The sequence below is a fragment of the Bombina bombina genome, chromosome 5 (assembly GCF_027579735.1).
Source record: "Bombina bombina isolate aBomBom1 chromosome 5, aBomBom1.pri, whole genome shotgun sequence".
In the NCBI taxonomy this organism is placed as follows: Eukaryota; Metazoa; Chordata; class Amphibia; order Anura; family Bombinatoridae; genus Bombina; species Bombina bombina.
The window spans coordinates 800,621,025-800,640,881 of NC_069503.1; positions in this window are offsets into that span (position 1 = coordinate 800,621,025).

Below are 19,857 nucleotides of genomic sequence, written 5' to 3' on the forward strand. Positions count from 1 at the left end.
AGGAATAAGAACAACCAATATCGAGTATTGCAGACCTCACAAAAAGCACTGCATGTCAAAATGGAGTGTCAAGTGGAAAAATCCAACGACTTTCCCTCTGTAAGAGCACCCTACCTCTGTCACCACCCCTCACTAGGGGTGGGACGTGGTCAATTATAATGAAACGTAAGTCTGTGTTCTTGTGTCCTGCCTGCAAAAAGTGTCTGGCTACCAGTTGGTCGGATTTACCATTCTCCAATGCTGCCCTAATGGCCGACCTATGGTTGGCCATTCTAGTGCGGGCATCGTCCTGTGTCTTACCGACATAAAACTTGCCACATGGGCAGTGGATCATGTATATGATGTAACATGTAGTGCATGTGACTCTGTGTCTAATAGTAAATTTTCTGTTGGTCCATGGATGTGTGAAAAATTTACTCTGGGTCATCCCACTACATGTGGTGCATCCACTGCATCGGAAGCACCCATTTTTGGTGGTGTCTAACCATGTTTTAGACTTGTAACTTAGTCTATTATCGGGTCGCATCAGATGATCCCTTAAGGAGGCCGCCCTCCTATAACCAACCATCGGTAAGTCCATAGACTCGCAAGGCAGTTTTTGTCGGTTGAAATGATGTCCCAGTGCTCTCGTAATATGTTCGGTAAAGAAACCTTCTCAGGAGTAAAGATGGTCGTCAGTATCAACCGTTCCCTAGATGGTGCCTCAGGTACAGTTTTCTTTAGAGCCTCATTTTGTGAAGTGGTGTGGGCTTCACTGAAAGCCACATCCAGATGTTCTCTGTTGTAGCCCCGCTGCTCAAATTTCATCCTCATCTCATCAAGTTGTACTGTTTTATTCTCTTGGTCACTATTATTTCGTGTAACCCATCTTGAATTGAGACTTGGGCAGAGCCTTTTTCAAAAAAGGTGGATGGCAGCTTGTACCTTGGAGGATCGAATTCCTATCGGTGGGTTTTTGATATAGCGTAGTCTTCAAGCCATCACCAGATCTATATATCCTTAAGTCTAAGAAATCCACTGTTTGTTTGTTGTGAGTGATCTTAAACTTTAGGTTGTTGTTAGACTGGTTCAGTTCATAGAACCAAGTCATAAGGTCTTGTTGCTCCCCTCGCCAGATCAAGAATAGATCGTCTATATATCTACGGAAACATATCACCCGTGGATCCTTGAATAACATTGTGCCCTAGGTCTCAAACTCCGCCATATACAGATTGGCATAGGATGGGGCCACATTGGACCCCATCGCTGTGCCCGAAATCTGTAAATAGAATTTTGCCTCGAACTTGAAGTAATTCATCTTGAGACAATACTCCAATAGTTGTAGTACCACATTGACAGGTGGACCAACATAGGGAGATTTAAGGAGAATAGATTTGATCGCCGCCATACCGTCCTCGTGCGGTATGGCCGTATAGAGGCTGGTTACATCCAGGGTAACCAGCACATCATCTGCAGTTAAGCCTTCAATACCTTGTAATAGTTTCACCATCTCTATGGAATCCAGAAGGAAAGAGTCCATCTGTCTGACTAATGGTTGTAGGATATCGTTGAAGTATACAGCCAATGTTTGTATACTGAGATTGAATACTTGAATTCTTTTGAGCACTGATACTACTGCTGGTTAGGGTATATGGCCAGTGACTTGAATGCAGTTAGCGCTATATGGCCGGTGTTGTGGTGTCCAAACCAATCAGTATGTGTTGTGACCAGTAATAATTGGATTAGGAGGCACTATGTAGTTTCACATTAAGTATGTGGTATAATTCAGTTCTTTAGCAGGCGGCGGATTGAACAATTTACCTAGTATGGTCCACCATTTGGTATGGTCACTGAGTGGCTGGTTCGATATCTGGACCGCTATACACGCTGAGTTTTGTCGCAACTGATCTGTCAGTCTTTGAGTGGCATTTTTATGGTTGCCTAGCAACAGTTATCATACTTGTTGCGCCGATGTTTAAATTCTTGGGGGTATTATTTGAATATTTTTACCCTTATACAGAGTGTTTAGTAGAATCTGGTCATAGCCTTTGTAATGCATTTGGTTCGATATCCTGACCGCTATGTATGCTGAGTTTTGTTGTGACTGATCTGTCAGTTTTTGTTTGGCATTATATATAGCTGCCTAGCAACAGTTGTTGTACTTGTTGCGCTGATACTTATATTTTTGGGGGTATAATTTGAGTATTTTTTCCCTTTTACACCCTCTGCAGCACACTTATACCGCTATACACAAGATTCTTAGGTACCGGATACTGTTACTAATACTTTCATGCCTACACAGTTTTTCCTAACACCACATTTACAGGTTATTTGTCTAACAGTCACCAACTCTACGACACTGTGTTCTGTGTACTTATAATTTTAATTTACATGTTAACATTGCTGTTTTTTATAGTTTTTGTGATTTCACATTTTTTGCCTTGGTGACTCTTTTGAACCTCCAGGGCCTCTGTACTTACTCTTGCGCATGCGCAGTTGCGCTAGGAGGACGCCACAGACTCTGGCAGGATTGTCACCAGGTAAGCACTTAAATAGTTCACTGTATTGTTTGTATTGTAAGGTCTGAGGAAGGGGGTGACCCCGAAAACGTTCACCAAAGTAAAGTTATTTTACTTCAGAATACGGAGAGTGCCTTTCTTATTTCTTTTGTGTATATATATATATATATATATACCTATATATGTATGTGTATATATATATATATATATATATATATATATATACTGTATATATTAGCCAATTACATGGCATCTAAACGTGGTGAAAACGACTTGCTGAAGTTCAAACTGAGCATCAGAATGGAGAAGAAAGGGGATTTAAGTGACTTTGAATGTGGCATGATTGTTGGTGCCAGATGGGCTGGTTTGAGTATTTAAAAAACTGATGATCTTCTGGGATTTTCACGCACAAACATCTCTAGGGTTTACAGAGAATGGTCCAAAAAAGAGAAAATATCCAGTGAGCGGCAGTTGTGTGGACGAAATTGCCTTGTTGATGTTAGAGGTCAGAGGAGAATGGGCAGACTGGTTCGAGATCATAGAAAGGAAATATTAACTCAAATAACCACTTGTTACAACCAATGTATGCAGAATACCATCTCTGAATGCACAACACATTAAACCTTGAAGCAGCAGCAGAAGACCATACCGGGTACCACTCCTGTCAGCTAAGGACAGGAAACTGAGGCTACAATTTACACAGGCTCACCAAAATTGGACAATAGAAGATTGGAAAAACGTTGCCTGGTCTGATGAGTCTCGATTTCAGCTGCGACATTTAGATGGTAGGGTCAGAATTTGGTGTAAACATGAAAGCAGGGATCCATCCTTGTAGCAACGGTTCAGGCTGGTGGTGGTGGTGTAATGGTGTGGGGGATAATTTCTTGGCATACTTTGGGCCCCTTACTACCAATTGAGCAAAATCTCTGAGGAATGTTTACAACACCTTGTTAAATCTATGCCATGAAGAATTAAGGCAGTTCTGAAGGCAAAATAAGGTCCAACCCAGTACCAGCAAGGAGTACCTAATAAAGTGATATACTGTAGGTTGTAGAAGAAGACGCTGATTCGTAGGGGATTCCTGAAAATTCCACTCTGTATTCCACGGTTCCTCCAAAAAGACTGAGTCTGTGTCTGTTAGAGAATATCACACTGGCGTAGTGTTTCCAAACACCTTATAAACAAGTGTAAACTGCTCACAGAATAGTGCTGAATAAATGGCTCCACGAAGTGTCAGATTCCACTCTGGATTCCATGATTCTTCCAAAAGGACTGTATCTGTGTCTGGTAGAGAATATCACATTGGCGTAGTGTTTCCAAACACCTTACAAACAAGTGTAAAATACTCACAGAATAGTATTGAATAAAACGGTTCCACATAAGTTCAGGAAAGATAGATACAAAAACTTCTTTAAGTATAAAAAAGTTGTTTTATTTTGCTCAGCGCGTTTCAACGGTTAAACCGTCTTTCCCAAGAGCAATAAAAGTATAGTATGGCTTACAAAAAGTCATATGCATTACCGCATTGCAGGCGGCTTTAAATACACAAACATAGACACTATCTGATACCTCATTGGATGAGGTCAGATTTACACCCGATATCATTAAAAACATTATTAACAGCTTTAAAAGAATATAACCTATTCTCACAATTAAAATAAATATGATCTAGTTTACATATATACGTATACAATTTATCCAAGTTAGAATGTTAAATTCATACCTAAACAATTGATTACCGATAAAAACACATTATTTCTAAAATATGGTATCCACCAATCCACGACCGTTTTGTGGTTTAGTTCCCTTTCAAATTGTCTTCTGTGCAGAAGTTCCCAAACAGGTCTGTTTCTGTATATCTTGGTCATGTGTTGTTATTTATCCACTGATTTGGATGGGCTTTTTAGGGGCCATCCCCTTTATCATTGAGGGTGCCAATTATTATTGTGCCAATTAGATTATTGTGGGTTTATTTGGAATAGTGGGACCTAAAAATTCATCGTCTTAAGATATGCCAATGTTTTTCTATAATCTTTTTAATAGTGAAGTGCTCTGTATTAAAAGTTGTTACAAATTTGGGAAAATTGGTCATTGTGTTTTCCTTCTTTGTTTGACTAAGGAGGTCTGATCTTTCTCTATTTCTTATCTCCAGTCTTTCTGACTCTAATGTATGATTTTTATAACCCTTCTCCAAAAATCTATGTTTAAGAATGTCTGTTTGATTGTCATAATCATCCAAATTGCTGCAGTTTCTTCAAATTCTTAAGAACCCTTAGGTACTGCTTTTTGCCAATTTGGGTAGTGACAGCTATCATGTTTGATGTATGTGTTAGTATCACATTCTTTGAAGAAAGTTTTACTATGTATAACTTTATCTTTAACGTATAACGTCAGATCCAGGAAATTTTTTTTTCAATTGTTGTATTCAGGAGTTAGAATGATGGATATATTATTGTTATTAAGTCTTTCCACAAATTGGATGAGTTTAGATTCCCCTCCATTCCAAATACAGATTACATCATCATTGGCACTGCCATTGGCACCAGGTTCGCACCAAGCTATGCAAATATCTATATGGATTTTTTTGATAATAATTACATCTGGCAAAGTGCTGAGTTTGGTGCGGACCTGGTGTCCTGGCATAGATATATCAATGGGGTGCAATCCGATAAAGATCGTAGTTTGCCAGAAACCCCCGCCGCCCGTAGTTTCAGCTTGCAACTCGAGCTATCCTATATATGGCATCGTCAGATGCTAAAGTGCCGTAAGTCGGATAAACCAGCGATGACCAGAAATCTGCGTAAGTACAAATTTCTGGAGTCGCCAGTGACTTACGGCACTTTAGAAAGTGCCGGCGCCTACAAAACCTGACTAAATTATTAAATCTCCCGTAACTGTCTAACACGCCTCCCAAACATAGCCCGACACGTCTAACCCTCTATCCACTATCCCCCATCACTATCCTAACAATAAAAAATGTATTAACCCCAAAACCGCCACTCCCGGTCCCAGACCCCGCCACCACCTAATAAAGTTATTAACCTCTAAACCGCTGCTCCCGGACCCCGCCGCCACCTACATTATCTATATTACCCCCTAATGTGAGCTCCTACCCCGCCACCACCTACATTAACTACCCCCTAATGTGAGCTCCTACCCCGCCACCACCTACATTAACTACCCCCTAATGTGAGCCCCTTACACAGCCGCCAGCTATGTTAAAATTATTAACCCCTAATCTAATCCCCCTACCCCGCCGCCAGCTATATTAAAATTATTAACCCCTACTTTAATCTCCCTACCCTGCCGCCAGCTATATTAAATTAATTAACCCCTAATCTAATCCCCCTACACCGCCGCCAGCTATATTAAAATTATTAACCCCTAATCTAATCTCCCTACCCCGCCGCCAGCTATATTAAAATTATTAACGCCTAATTTAATCCCCCTACACCGCCGCCAGCTATATTAATTACATTAACCCCTAATTTAATCCCCCTACACCGCCACCAGTTATATTAATTACATTAACCCCTAATTTAATCCCCCTACACCGCCGCCAGCTATATTAAATGTATTAACCCCTAATTTAATCCCCCTACACTGCCGCCAGCTATATTAAATTAATTAACCCCTAATCTAATCCCCCTATACCGCTGCCAGCTATATTAAATACATTAACCCCTAATCTTATCCCCCTATACCGCCGCCAGCTATATTAACTATATTAACCCTAATTATATTAGGGTTAATATAGTTATTTTATTATATATATTAACTATATTAACCCTAATTATATTAGGGTTAATATAGTTAATATCGTTATTATATTATATATATATTAAGTATCATAACCCTATCTAACTCTAACATCCCTAAATAAATTCTTATTAAAATAAATCTAATTAATATTAATATTATTAATTAAAATATTCCTATTTAAATCTAAATACTTACCTATAAAATAAACCCTAAGATAGCTACAATGTAATTAATAATTACATTGTAGCTATTTCAGGGTTTATATTTATTTTACAGGTAACTTTGTATTTATTTTAACTAGGTACAATAGCTATTAAATAGTTAATAACTATTTAATAGCTACCTAGTTAAAATAATTACCAATTTACCTGTAAAATAAATCCTAACCTAAGTTCCAAATACACCTACACTATCAATAAATTAAATAAACTAAAAATATCTAAACTAAAATACAATTAAATAAACTAAACTAAATTACAAAAACAAACAAACACTAAATTACAAAAAATAAAAAAGATTACACGTTTTTAAGCTAATTACACCTATTCTAAGCCCCCTAATAAAATAATAAAGCCCCCCAAAATAAAAAAAAATCCTGATTGGTTCAGCCAATCAGATTGAAGTTGAATCTGATTGGCTGATTCAATCAGCCAATCAGATTTTTCTACCTTAATTCCGATTGGCTGAAAGAATCCTATCAGCCAATCGGAATTCGACGGACGCCATCTTGGATGACGTCATTTAAAGGAACCTCATTCGTCCGGAATTCGTCGTGCCGAATGGATGTTCCGCGTCGGAGGAGCGAAGAAAGAAGATTGAAGATGCCGATTGGAAGAAAACTTCTCCCCGATGGAGGACCTCTTCTCTGCCGCTTGATTGAAGACATCGCCGGATGGAAGACTTCTTCTTTGCCGCTTGGATGAAGACATCGCCGGATGGAAGACTTCTTCTCTGCCGCTTGATTGAAGACATCGCCCGGATCGGATGAAGAGTTCTGTCCGGCTGGGTGAAGACAAGGTAGGGAGATCTTCAGGGGGGTAGTGTTAGGTTTATTTAAGGGGGGTTTGGGTAGGTTTAGAGTAGGGGTATGTGGGTGGTGGGTTGTAATGTTGGGGGGTGGTATTGTGGTTTTTTTACAGGCAAAAGAGCTGATTTCTTTGGGGCATGCCCCGCAAAAGGCCATTTTAAGGGCTGGTAAGGCAATAGAGCTGCTAACTTTTTTAATTTAGAATATTGTAGGGACATTTTTTTATTTTGGGGGGCTTTATTGTTTTATTAGGGGGCTTAGAATAGGTGTAATTAGCTTAAAAATCTTGTAATCTTTTTTTATTTTTTGTAATTTAGTGGGGGTTTTTTATTTTGTAATTTAGTTTAGTTTATTTAATTGTATTTTAGTTTAGATATTTGTAGTTTATTTAATTTATTCATACTGTAGGTGTATTTGGAACTTAGGTTAGGATTTATTTTACAGGTAAATTGGTAATTATTTTAACTAGGTAGCTATTAAATAGTTATTAATTATTTAATAGCTATTGTACCTAGTTAAAATAAATACCAAGTTACCTGTAAAATAAATATAAACCCTAAAATAGCTACAATGTAATTATTAATTACATTGTAGCTATCTTAGTCCTAGATTTAAAGTTGGGCGGTAGCCGTCAAAACCAGCGTTAGAGGCTCCTAACGCTGGTTTTGGGCTACCGCCGGTATTTAGAGTCAGTCATTAAAGGGTCTAACGCTCACTTTCCAGCCGCGACTTTTCCATACCGCAGATCCCCTTACGTCATTTGCGTATCCTATCTTTTCAATGGGATCTTTCTAACGCCGGTATTTAGAGTCGTGGCTGAAGTGAGCGTTAGAAATCTAACGACAAGACTCCAGCCGCAGAAAAAAGTCAGTAGTTAAGAGCTTTCTGGGCTAACTCCGGTTTATAAAGCTCTTAACTACTGTGCTCTAAAGTACACTAACACCCATAAACTACCTATGTACCCCTAAACCGAGGTCCCCCCACATCGCCAGCACTCAATTACATTTTTTAACCACTAATCTGCCGACCGCCACCTACGTTATACTTATGTACCCCTAATCTGCTGCCCCTAACACCGCTGACCCCTATATTATATTTATTAACCCCTAACCTGCCCCCCACAATGTCGCCGCCAGCTACCTACAATAATTAACCCCTAATCTGCCGACCGCAAAGCGCCGCCACCTACATTATCCTTATGTACCCCTAATCTGCTGCCCCTAACACCGCCGACCCCTATATTATATTTATTAACCCCTAACCTGCCCCCCACAACGTCGCCGCCATCTACCTACACTTATTAACCCCTAATCTGCTGACCGCAAAGCGCCGCCACCTACGTTATCCTTATGTACCCCTAATCTGCTGCCCCTAACACCGCCGACCCCTATATTATATTTATTAACCCCTAATCTGCCCCCCTCAACGTCGCCTCCACCTACCTACACTTATTAACCCCTAATCTGCCGAGCGGACCGCACCGCTACTATAATAAAGTTATTAACCCCTAATCCGCCTCACTCCTGCCTCAATAACCCTATAATAAATAGTATTAACCCCTAATCTGCTTTCCCTAACATCGCCGACACCTAACTTCAATTATTAACCCCTAATCTGCCGACCGAATCTCGCCGCTACTGTAATAAATGGATTAACCCCTAAAGCTAAGTCTAACCCTAACACTAACACCCCCCTAAGTTAAATATAATTTAAATCTAACAAAATAAATTAACTCTTATTAAATAAATTATTCCTATTTAAAGCTAAATACTTACCTGTAAAATAAACCCTAATATAGCTACAATATAAATTATAATTATATTATAGCTATTTTAGGATTTATATTTATTTTACAGGTAACTTTGTATTTATTTTAACCAGGTACAATAGCTATTAAATAGTTAAGAAATATTTAATAGCTAAAATAGTTAAAATAATTACAAAATTACCTGTAAAATAAATCCTAACCTAAGTTACAATTAAACCTAACACTACACAATCAATAAATTAATTAAATACAATACCTACAATTATCTACAATTAAACCTAACACTACACTATCAATAAATTAATTAAATACAATATCTACAAATAAATACAATGAAATAAACTAACTAAAGTACAAAAAATAAAAAAGAACTAAGTTACAAAAAATAAAAAAATATTTACAAACATTAGAAAAATATTACAACAATTTTAAACTAATTACACCTACTCTAAGCCCCCTAATAAAATAACAAAGCCCCCCAAAATAAAAAATGCCCTACCCTATTCTAAATTTAAAAAGTTCAAAGCTCTTTTACCTTACCAGCCCTGAACAGGGCCCTTTGCGGGGCATGCCCCAAAGAATTCAGCTCTTTTGCCTGTAAAAAAACACATACAATCCCCCCCCAACATTACAACCCACCACCCACATACCCCTAATCTAACCCAAACCTCCCTTAAATAAACCTAACACTAAGCCCCTGAAGATCTTCCTACCTTATCTTCACATACCAGGTTCACCGATCCGTCCTCGGAAGTCTTGATCCAAGCCTCGGAAGTGTTGATCCAAGCCCAAGCGGGGGGCTGAAGAGTGACGTCCATCCTCGGGCTGAAGTCTGGATCCAAGCGGCGGCGCAAGAACTCCATCATCGGGCTGAAGTCGGAAGTCCATCATCGGGATGAAGTCTTCTATCAAGCCGCATCTTCAATCTTCTTTATTCTGGAGCGGAGCGGAGCCATCTTCTTTCCAACCGACGCGGATCCAACCTCTTCAACCGACGCTTACTCGCCGAATGACGGTTCCTTTAAATGATGTCATCCAAGATGGCGTCCCTCGAATTCCGATTGGCTGATAGGATTATATCAGCCAATCAGATTGAGCTCGCATTCTATTTGGCTGTTCCGATCAGCCAATCGGATTGAACTTGATTCTGATTGGCTGATTCCATCAGCCAATCAGAATTTTCCTGCCTTAATTCCGATTGGCTGATGGAATCCTATCAGCCAATCGGAATTCGAAGGACGCCATCTTGGATGACGTCATTTAAAGGAACCGTCATTCGGCGAGTAGGCGTCGGTTGAAGAGGTTGGATCCTCGTTGATTGGAAAGAAGATGGCTCTGCTCCGCTCCAGAATAAAGAAGATTGAAGATGCGGCTTGATAGAAGACTTCATCCCGATGATGGACTTCCGACTTCAGCCCGATGATGGAGTTCTTGCGCCGCCGCTTGGATCCAGACTTCAGCCCGAGGATGGACGTCACTCTTCAGCCCCCCGCTTGGGCTTGGATCAACACTTCCGAGGCTTGGATCAAGACTTTCGAGGACGGATCAGTGAACCTGGTATGGTGAAGATAAGGTAGGAAGATCTTCTGGGGCTTAGTGTTAGTTTTATTTAAGGAGGGTTTGGGTTAGATTAGGGGTATGTGGGTGGTGGGTTGTAATGTTGGGGGGGGTATTGTATGTGTTTTTTTACAGGCAAAAGAGCTTAATTCTTTGGGGCATGCCCCGCAAAGGGCCCTGTTCAGGGCTGGTAAGGTAAAAGAGCTTTGAACTTTTTTAATTTAGAATAGGGTAGGGCATTTTTTATTTTGGGGGGGCTTTGTTATTTTATTAGGGGGCTTAGAGTAGGTAGTAATGTTTGTAAATATTTTTTTATTTTTTGTAACTTAGTTCTTTTTTATTTTTTGTACTTTAGTTAGTTTATTTAATTGTACTTATTTGTAGGTATTGTATTTAAATAATTTATTGATAGTGTAGTGTTAGGTTTAATTGCAACTTAGGTTAGGATTTATTTTACAGGTAATTTTGTAATTATTTTAACTAGTTAACTATTAAATAGTTATTAACTATTTAATAGCTATTGTACCTGGTTAATATAATTACAAAGTTGCCTGTAAAATAAATATTAATCCTAAAATAGCTACAATATAATTATAATTTATATTGTAGCTATATTAGGGTTTATTTTACAGGTAAGTATTTAGCTTTAAATAGGAATAAGTTATTTAATAATAGTTAATTTATTTCGTTAGATAAAAATTATATTTAACTTAGGGGGGTGTTAGGGTTAGGGTTAGAATTAGCTTTAGGGGTTAATACATTTATTAGAATAGTGGTGAGCTCCAGTCGGCAGATTAGGGGTTAATGTTTGAAGTTAGGTGTCGGCGATGTTAGGGAGGGCAGATTAGGGGTTAATACTATTTATTATAGGGTTATTGAGGTGGGAGTGAGGCGGATTAGGGGTTAATAACTTTATTATAATAGTGGCGCAGTCCGGTCGGCAGATTAGGGGTTAATAAGTGTAGGCAGGTGGAGGTGACGTTGTGGGGGGCAGATTAGGGGTTAATTAATATAATATAGGGGACGGCGGTGTTAGGGGCAGCAGATTAGGGGTACATAGGGATAATGTAAGTAGCAGCGTTTTACGGAGCGGCAGATAAGGGGTTAATAATAATATGCAGGGGTCAGCGATAGTGGGGACGGCAGATTAGGGGTTAATAAGTGTAAGGTTAGGGGTGTTTAGACTCAGGGTACATGTTAGAGTGTTAGGTGCAGACGTAGGAAGTGTTTCCCCATAGCAAACAATGGGGCTGCGTTAGGAGCTGAACGCTGCTTTTTTGCAGGTGTTAGGTTTTTTTTCAGCTCAAACAGCCCCATTGTTTTCTATGGGGGAATCGTGCACAAGCATGTTTTTGAAGCTGGCCGCGTCCGTAAGCACCGCTGGTATCGAGAGTTGCAGTGGCGTTATATTATGCTCTACGCTCCCTTTTTGGAGCCTAACGCACTGAAAACCCAGCCATTCTGTGAACTCTAAATACTAGCTGTATTTAAAAGGTACGGCAAGAAAAAAGCATGCGTAGCTAACGCACCCCTTTGGCCGCAGAACTCTAAATCTAGGCGTTAGGGTTTATTTTATAGGTCAGTATTTACATTTAAATAGGAATATTTTAATTAATAATATTAATATTAATTAGATTTATTTTAATAAGAATTTAGTTATTGATGTTAGAGTTAGATAGGGTTATTATACTTAAAGGACCAGTCAACACATTAGTTTTGCATAATCAACACATGCAAGATAACAAGACAATGCAATAGCACTTAGTCTGAACTTCAAATGAGTAGTAGATTTTTTTATAACAAATTTCAAAGTTATGCATATTTCCACTCCCCTTGTACCATGTGATAGCAATCAGCCAATCACAAATGCATATACGTATAGTCTGTGAATTCTTGCACATGCTCAGTAGGATCTGGTGACTCAAAAAGTGTAAATATAAAAGACTGTGCACATTTTTTTTAATGGAAGTAAATTGGAAAGTTGTTTAAAATTACATACTGTATCTGAATCATGAAAATTTAATTTAACCTGAGTGTCCCTTTAATATATATATATAATATAATAACGATATTAACTATATTAACCCTAATATAATTAGGGTTAATATAGTTAATATATATAATATAATAACTATATTAACTATATTAACCCTAATATATAATTAGGGTTAATATAGTTAATATAGCTGTCGGCGGTATAGGGGGATTAGATTAGGGGTTAATGTATTTAATATAGCTGGCGGCGGTATAGGGGGATTAGATTAGGGGTTAATTAATTTAATATAGCTGGCGGCGGTGTAGGGGGATTAAATTAGAGGTTAATACATTTAATATAGCTGGTGGCGGTGTAGGGGGATTAAATTAGGGGTTAATGTAATTAATATAGCTGGCGGTGGTGTAGGGGGATTAAATTAGGGGTTAATGTATTTAATATAGCTGGCGGCGGTATAGGGGGATTAAATTAGGGGTTAATGTAATTAATATAGCTGGCGGCGGTGTAGGGGGATTAAATTAGGGGTTAATAATTTTAATATAGCTGGCGGCGGGGTAGGAGCTCACATTAGGGGGTAGGTAATATAGATGGCGGCGGTGTAAGGGGCTCACATTAGGGGGTAGGTAATGTATATGGCAGCGGTGTAAGGGGCTCACATTAGGGGGTATGTAATGTAGCTGGCGACGGTGTAGGGGGATCACATTAGGGGGTTATACTTTTAATGTAAGTGGCGGTGGGGTCCGGGAGCGGCGGTTTAGGGGTTAAATACTTTATTAGGGATTGCGGCGGGGGATCGCGGTTGACAGGTAGATAGACATTGCGCATGCGTTAGGTGTTAGGTTTTATTTAGCAGATCGCGGTTGACAGGTAGATAGACCTTTCGCATGCGTTAGGTGTTAGGTTTTATTTAGCAGATCGCGGTTGACAGGTAGATAGACATTACGCATGCGTTAGGTGTTTATTTGGCAGGTAGTTTAGGGAGTTATGGGGCTCCAATAGACAGCGTAAGGCTTACTATGGCTGCATTTTGTGGCAAGGTGAAAATGGAGTAAGATTTCTCCATTTTCGCCACGTAAGTCCTTACGCTGTATATTGTATACCAAACTGCTCGGGTTTGGTATACATGCCAATGGGCCAAAAAATAACGGCCGAAGGCAGAAATATACGAGCGTATCTTCTAGGTTACGCCGTATATAGGATACCAAACCCGCGCAAAATTTGACGTCGCTGGCTTTTGCGGGCGACGCTGCATATCGGATCAAGGCCATGATGTGATCTGTATTTGGAATGGAGGGGAATCTAAACTCGTCCAATTTGTGGAAAGACTCAATAACAATAATATGTCCATCATTCTAACCACTGAATACAACAATTGCAAAATGCATTTCCTGGAACTGACTGTAAGCCGAAACGCATAGAAACCTGATTCACGCCAGTTGAACGCTGACACAAAGGAGGAGAGTGAGAGCCTGTTACACAGAGGTTTAAAGGAGGAATACCACTGGTAAAAAAATGAAATTAAGGACGCAAGGATCCTAAAACACGGATTGGAAGCGACTTGAAGGTTGATCCACAAGTTATTGGACTATCCGGTAAACGGAAACTAGAAGCTACAGCGCTCCACCGGAATAATCTGTTCACCAAGGAGGATTCATCTTAACAGTGCACTGTTAATCCGGAGGGGATTCAAAGAAACTACAGAAGCTATAAAAAAACCTATGTAAATATTACCAGCAACAAAAAGTTGCTTACAATAGTTTAACTGAAATCTTCACTGAAAAAATTAGATTCCATAAGGATATTATCATAGAAAGTGATATTTTCACCCAAATATGTATTTACATTAGCCAAGCCGTATACCACTGTTGCTATACTGTGTATTTACATTAGCCAAGCCATATACCGAAATTTCTATACTGAAAGTGTTTGCTAAAATACATCTGAAGTACCAGCTAAGATATATTAAGAGAGCTCTCTAAAGAGGAACATTACTAAAATCATTAAGGGCTTTGAAAATTAAACCAATATCAACAGAAAGTTGACTCTATCGGCAATTAGTACAGTTAAGGAAAGAGATAATTCACTCTTGTAGAAACAGCGTATTTTATAATACGATATATTGAAGCAGTCTCCTGTGTTTTCAAGTAAGCCAATGTAAGGTTATGTGATATTTATTTTATAAATATGCATATTTGTATTGAGATAGAATAAGACACCGGTGTCATTTTTTATCATTTTTTATTATTTTTTAAAGTTTTAAATTATATTGTGTGTTATAAACTGCAATTGGATCTATATAGTATTAATAAATCACATTAGAACATCTCAATAAAATAAAAAAAGCCCATGAGGCTCATGGAATACCGATACATTGTAACAATTGCACATTTTTTTAAAAAAGAAACCTTGCTGTGGCTAGGAATAGAGGATTTGGCATTAATATCTCATGTATAAAAAACGGTTTAACAGACACATATATTCTCTTCTTCTTTCATGACCAATTGCTTTTTTAGCTTATTTCAGCACCCTGTTGATTGCTCTCTAAAGAACTGAACTATCGCTCTTCATTGGATAAATAACAACACGTGACCAAGATATACAGAAATGGACCTGTTTGGGAACTTCTGCGCATAAGACAAACTTAAAGGGAACTAAGCAACAAAACGGCCGTGGATTGGTGGATACCATTTTTTAGAAATAATGTATTTTTATTGGTAATCAATTGTTTAGGTATGAATTTAGCGTTCTTTTTTTTTTTTTTTAATAATTTTTTATTGAAGGTTTTTCATAATAACAACAAAAAAAAAAACTGGCATATACATGTTTCAGAACAAAGCAATAATTGTCGCAATAACTATATGACAGACAAAAAAATACAAAATAAAGAAATATATATAATGAATGCCAAAATACACCTGAAAAACCTAATTTTATGATTTTATCTAATAATATTTGAGACCAATGATTAAATAAACCGGAACAGCTATGTAGGGTCTCTATACCTTGTCTCTATTTGATCTGATCTTTGTCTTAACTCCTGAGTTCCTCTAACTTGTCTAAATCTTGGATCTAGCGTGGCCTTTATTTGCATACTGTGCAGATCCTATCCTATCTACTCTACCCTGTACTCAGGATTTTCATTCGTAGATAAAAATACTCTTACCACTCAGTGAAACCAAAAAAAAGGGGGGGGGGGGGGAGGGAGAGAAAGACTAAGAAAAGAAAAGGAAGAAGAGGAGAAGAAAGAAAAAAAAAAAAAATCTGCCGGTGAGTTCATGATTGGTTTTACCAGTCTACTAACCCCACCTTAATGACGGTGTGCCCAGCTTGCCGGTAATGATCCGTCTAGGATTAACTCCAAGAAAGGTATAGTACCTTGAAAAGACGAGAGAATATACTGTTGGACTGTTACAGGTTCTCCCTGAATGTACTTTTTCCATTTCTTAAAGAATAACTGAACCTGCTTAGCTGCTCCTTTGTCTAGTCCTATTATCTCTATCGAAATCTGACTTCTCATGGCGTTTATGAATTCAGTAATTGAGGGAGCATCTTTTTGCTTCCACCTTTTGCATAGCTGGTTCCTTACAATCAAAATTGCTAAATTTATGAAAAGTCTATCCCCTATATTCTGTGATGGATACAGAAAGAATATATGTTGCGCCTCGAATTCTAGCTTGACTCTAACTTTCCTGTTAATCCAAAATTGGATTCTATTCCAATATTGCAAAGTTTTCGGGCAAGACCAGAAATAATGCAACAAGTCCGCGTTTACTTTCTGGCATTTGGGGCACCGAACCTGTGATTGAGACCAATTAGCAATCTGGCTGGGGTTAGGTAGAAATTGTTTATTACCTTGGCTTGTGATTCTCTTAGGTTAATTCTGCTTGTAGCTTCTCTTACTCTCTCGAGACTAACCATTACATCCTCATCTTGCAGTTCGGGAAAGAAAGGTACATATCTCTGTTTGCATTGATTGATATGCAGCTCTCCTTCTTTATTCATTATGTACTGATACCAAATCGATAAGGCTCTGAAACCAGCTTTGTATAAGGATATCCCTGCTTCCATCTTTAGTTGTGCCCAGTGCATACTGAACCTGCTATCATAATCATTTATGAAGTGACGTACCTGAAGATATGCATAAAAATGTTTGGGTGGTAAACTGTATATCTGCGCCAGATTCTCAAATGTTCTGATATGCCCGGTGAGAGGATCTTTGAGCTGGGATAGATATATCAGAGCTTTGGATTCCCAGATTTGAAATATACTGTTGCTATATCCTGGTGGGAAGACTGGGTTGCCAGTGATCGGTAAAAGTCTAGACGTCTGAAACTCTATCCCCAATGTTTTACAGTATTTCTGCCAGGCAATTACTACATTTGTAATTGTTACCAATCTAGTTATATTACTTGGGAGTTTTCTGTATGGGCAGTGAAGTATTGCCTGTAGGTTAAAGGGTTTGATTAATTCTGTTTCATAGTCAGAATAAGTAACATGGTCTGATTTGCTAAGCCAGTCTACCCCAAATTTAGCCACAGAGACCATATTATAATATTTTATATTCGGGCATGAAAAACCTCCAAACCGAATTCCCTGAGACAATTTATTAAAGGCGATACGTGAGGTCTTTTTCCCCCAAATAAAGGAAGCACAAGCCTTATTATAATTGTCAATGTCTTTTTTGTATAATAAGAGGGGTAAATTTTGTAACAGAAATAGGAATTTGGGAAAGATGATGGTCTTAATGACATTAATACGAGCAGAAATAGATAGATAGTATAAGTTCCATTTTGCAAGATCGCTTTGCAGATTCTGAAATGGTTCTTTGAAATTAAGCTGGTACCATGATGCTGGGTTCTTGCTAATCTTAATACCAAGATAGTTAATACTCTGAACTTCTCTAAAACTGTCAGAGTAACTATCTCTGTTTTTCCTGATCCAGAGGATTTCTGATTTATTAATGTTTATTTTATATCCCGAGAAGGAACTGAAGGAGTTTAATATCTGCAGAAAACAAGGTATGGATTGCTTCGTATGTTGTAAAAAAACCAAAAGATCATCTGCGTAGAGTGTCACCGACACTTTCTGATTGCCTACCAGTATTGGTGGAAGAGCCTTCCTAAGATATATGGCGAGAGGTTCTAATGCGATGTCAAATAATAATGGCGAGAGTGGGCATCCCTGACGTGTCCCCTTGCCTAGAGTGATGCTTTGTAGTAATTCACCGTTAATGAGGAGTTGAGACCTTGGTTTTTTGTATATTAACCCAATCCGGTCGACCAGGGCGCCAGAGAAACCGAACTTCTCCAGTGAATTTGTTAGATGGTCCCAGATGATCGAATCAAAGGCCTTCTCGGCGTCTACGGTGAGTAGGGCTACGTCATCTCCCTGAGTTCTCTCTCCGGCGTCCTGGTCGGCACGATGGAGGAAGTCCACTGTAGTGAGAACTCTGCGCATGTTCCTAACTGCGTTTCTTCCTGCGATGAACCCTGCCTGGTCAGGATGGATAATTTCTGTAATAAATTTCTTTAGCCTTTCTGCAATAAGAGACATTAGTATTTTGTAGTCCTGGTTAAGAAGCGAAATCGGGCGATATGACGCTACATTAGTTGGATCCTTCGCTTTCTTGTGAATCAAGGTAACTACAGAATCAGAAAAGTAGATTGATTTCATGTCCTTCTGCAAATAGTACTGATTGAACAATTTAGTAAGGGTACCTGCTATTTCAAGCGCCGTGATTTTGTAAAACTCTGCGGTAAGACCGTCCGGCCCTGCCGCTTTACCGAGTTTGGACTTCTTTATTACTTCTAATATTTCTGTTTCAGTTATAGGGGCATTAATTAGCTGTAGGGCTTCTTGCGATATTTGAGGGACTTCTAACCCATGCCAGAATTGCTCTTTTTGCTCCTCATTCACTTCTACCCTTGCATATAGATTACGGTAATACTCAAGAAAAATCTTGCTGATATCTTCTTTATTACTATAGAGTTTCCCTTCAGACCTAATTGAGAATATCTGATTAGATTTTCTTCTAAATTTAACCAGCCTGGCCAGATGTTTAGCCGAAATTCCCTGACTACCCTGAAATTTCGCCCTGTTCCTAAGTTCTTCATAAGCCCCAATCTTTGTTAAGTAGTATTCTCTTTCAGTTCTTGCTGTTTTATATGAATCCCAATTCTCTTTATTGGGCGTTCTGCGATACTTCGTGTATTTATTTTTGAGTTGGTTTGATAATTGTATCTCTCTAGCTTTATTTTCTTTATTTTTTTTAATCATGTAGGCCCTTACTTCCCCGCGCATGACCGCTTTCCCTGCTTCCCAGAACACCTCAACTTTATTTATGTAATCCCTGTTTTGTGTGGAGTATTCTCCCCATTTTTGCTGAAGCCAGTTTACAAACTTAACGTTATTATGCATATAATGGGGAAAACGAAAAGTGTTCGCAGTTTTTTTGGAGAGAGTACTCCACACAATCCTTAGGCCGATTATCGCATGGTCTGACAAGATAATTTCTGAAATCTGCGACTCAATATTATTTCTCATAATGTACTCATCTACCAGAAACATATCAATTCGGGAGAAATTTTTATGAGCTCCTGACTCACAGGTGAATTCCCGAGTGTCTGGATGTTGGATTCGCCAGGCATCGTGAAGTTTTAGGTTGCGTGCAAAACTCTGCAGATATTTAGCTTCCCTATAATTGGCCGCCCTGCTCTTAATTCTAAACCTATCTAGCTCGGGGCACATGGTGTTGTTAAAATCTCCTGCTACTATCAGATTCTGCCCAATATATGGAACTATAGCCTTTGTCAATTTCTCCCAGAACTGAAAGTCCCAGCTGTTCGGAGCATATATGTTACATAATGTCCAGATCCTTTGGTCTATCTTCAGTTGTACTATTATATATCTCCCCCCTGGGTCTAAATCCTGCTTTAATATCGTATATGCTAAGTCCCTGCCCAACATAATTGCTACGCCTCTTTTACGTTTTTCACATGGTGTAGCAATTATCTCAGCAATCCAGTTAGTTTTCAATTTTCCTATTTCTATTTTCTTAAGATGTAGCTCTTGGAGTAAAATAATATCTGGGTGTTGTTTCTTTACTAGCTTGAGAACATTCTTACGTTTACTTGGAGATGTTATTCCCCCTACATTCCAGGAGATTATGTTTAGTGAATTACTCATTTATTCTAAATAAAGAACCCTTAGTATGCATCAATTCAAAAAAAAAAAAAAAAAAAAAAAAAAGGGA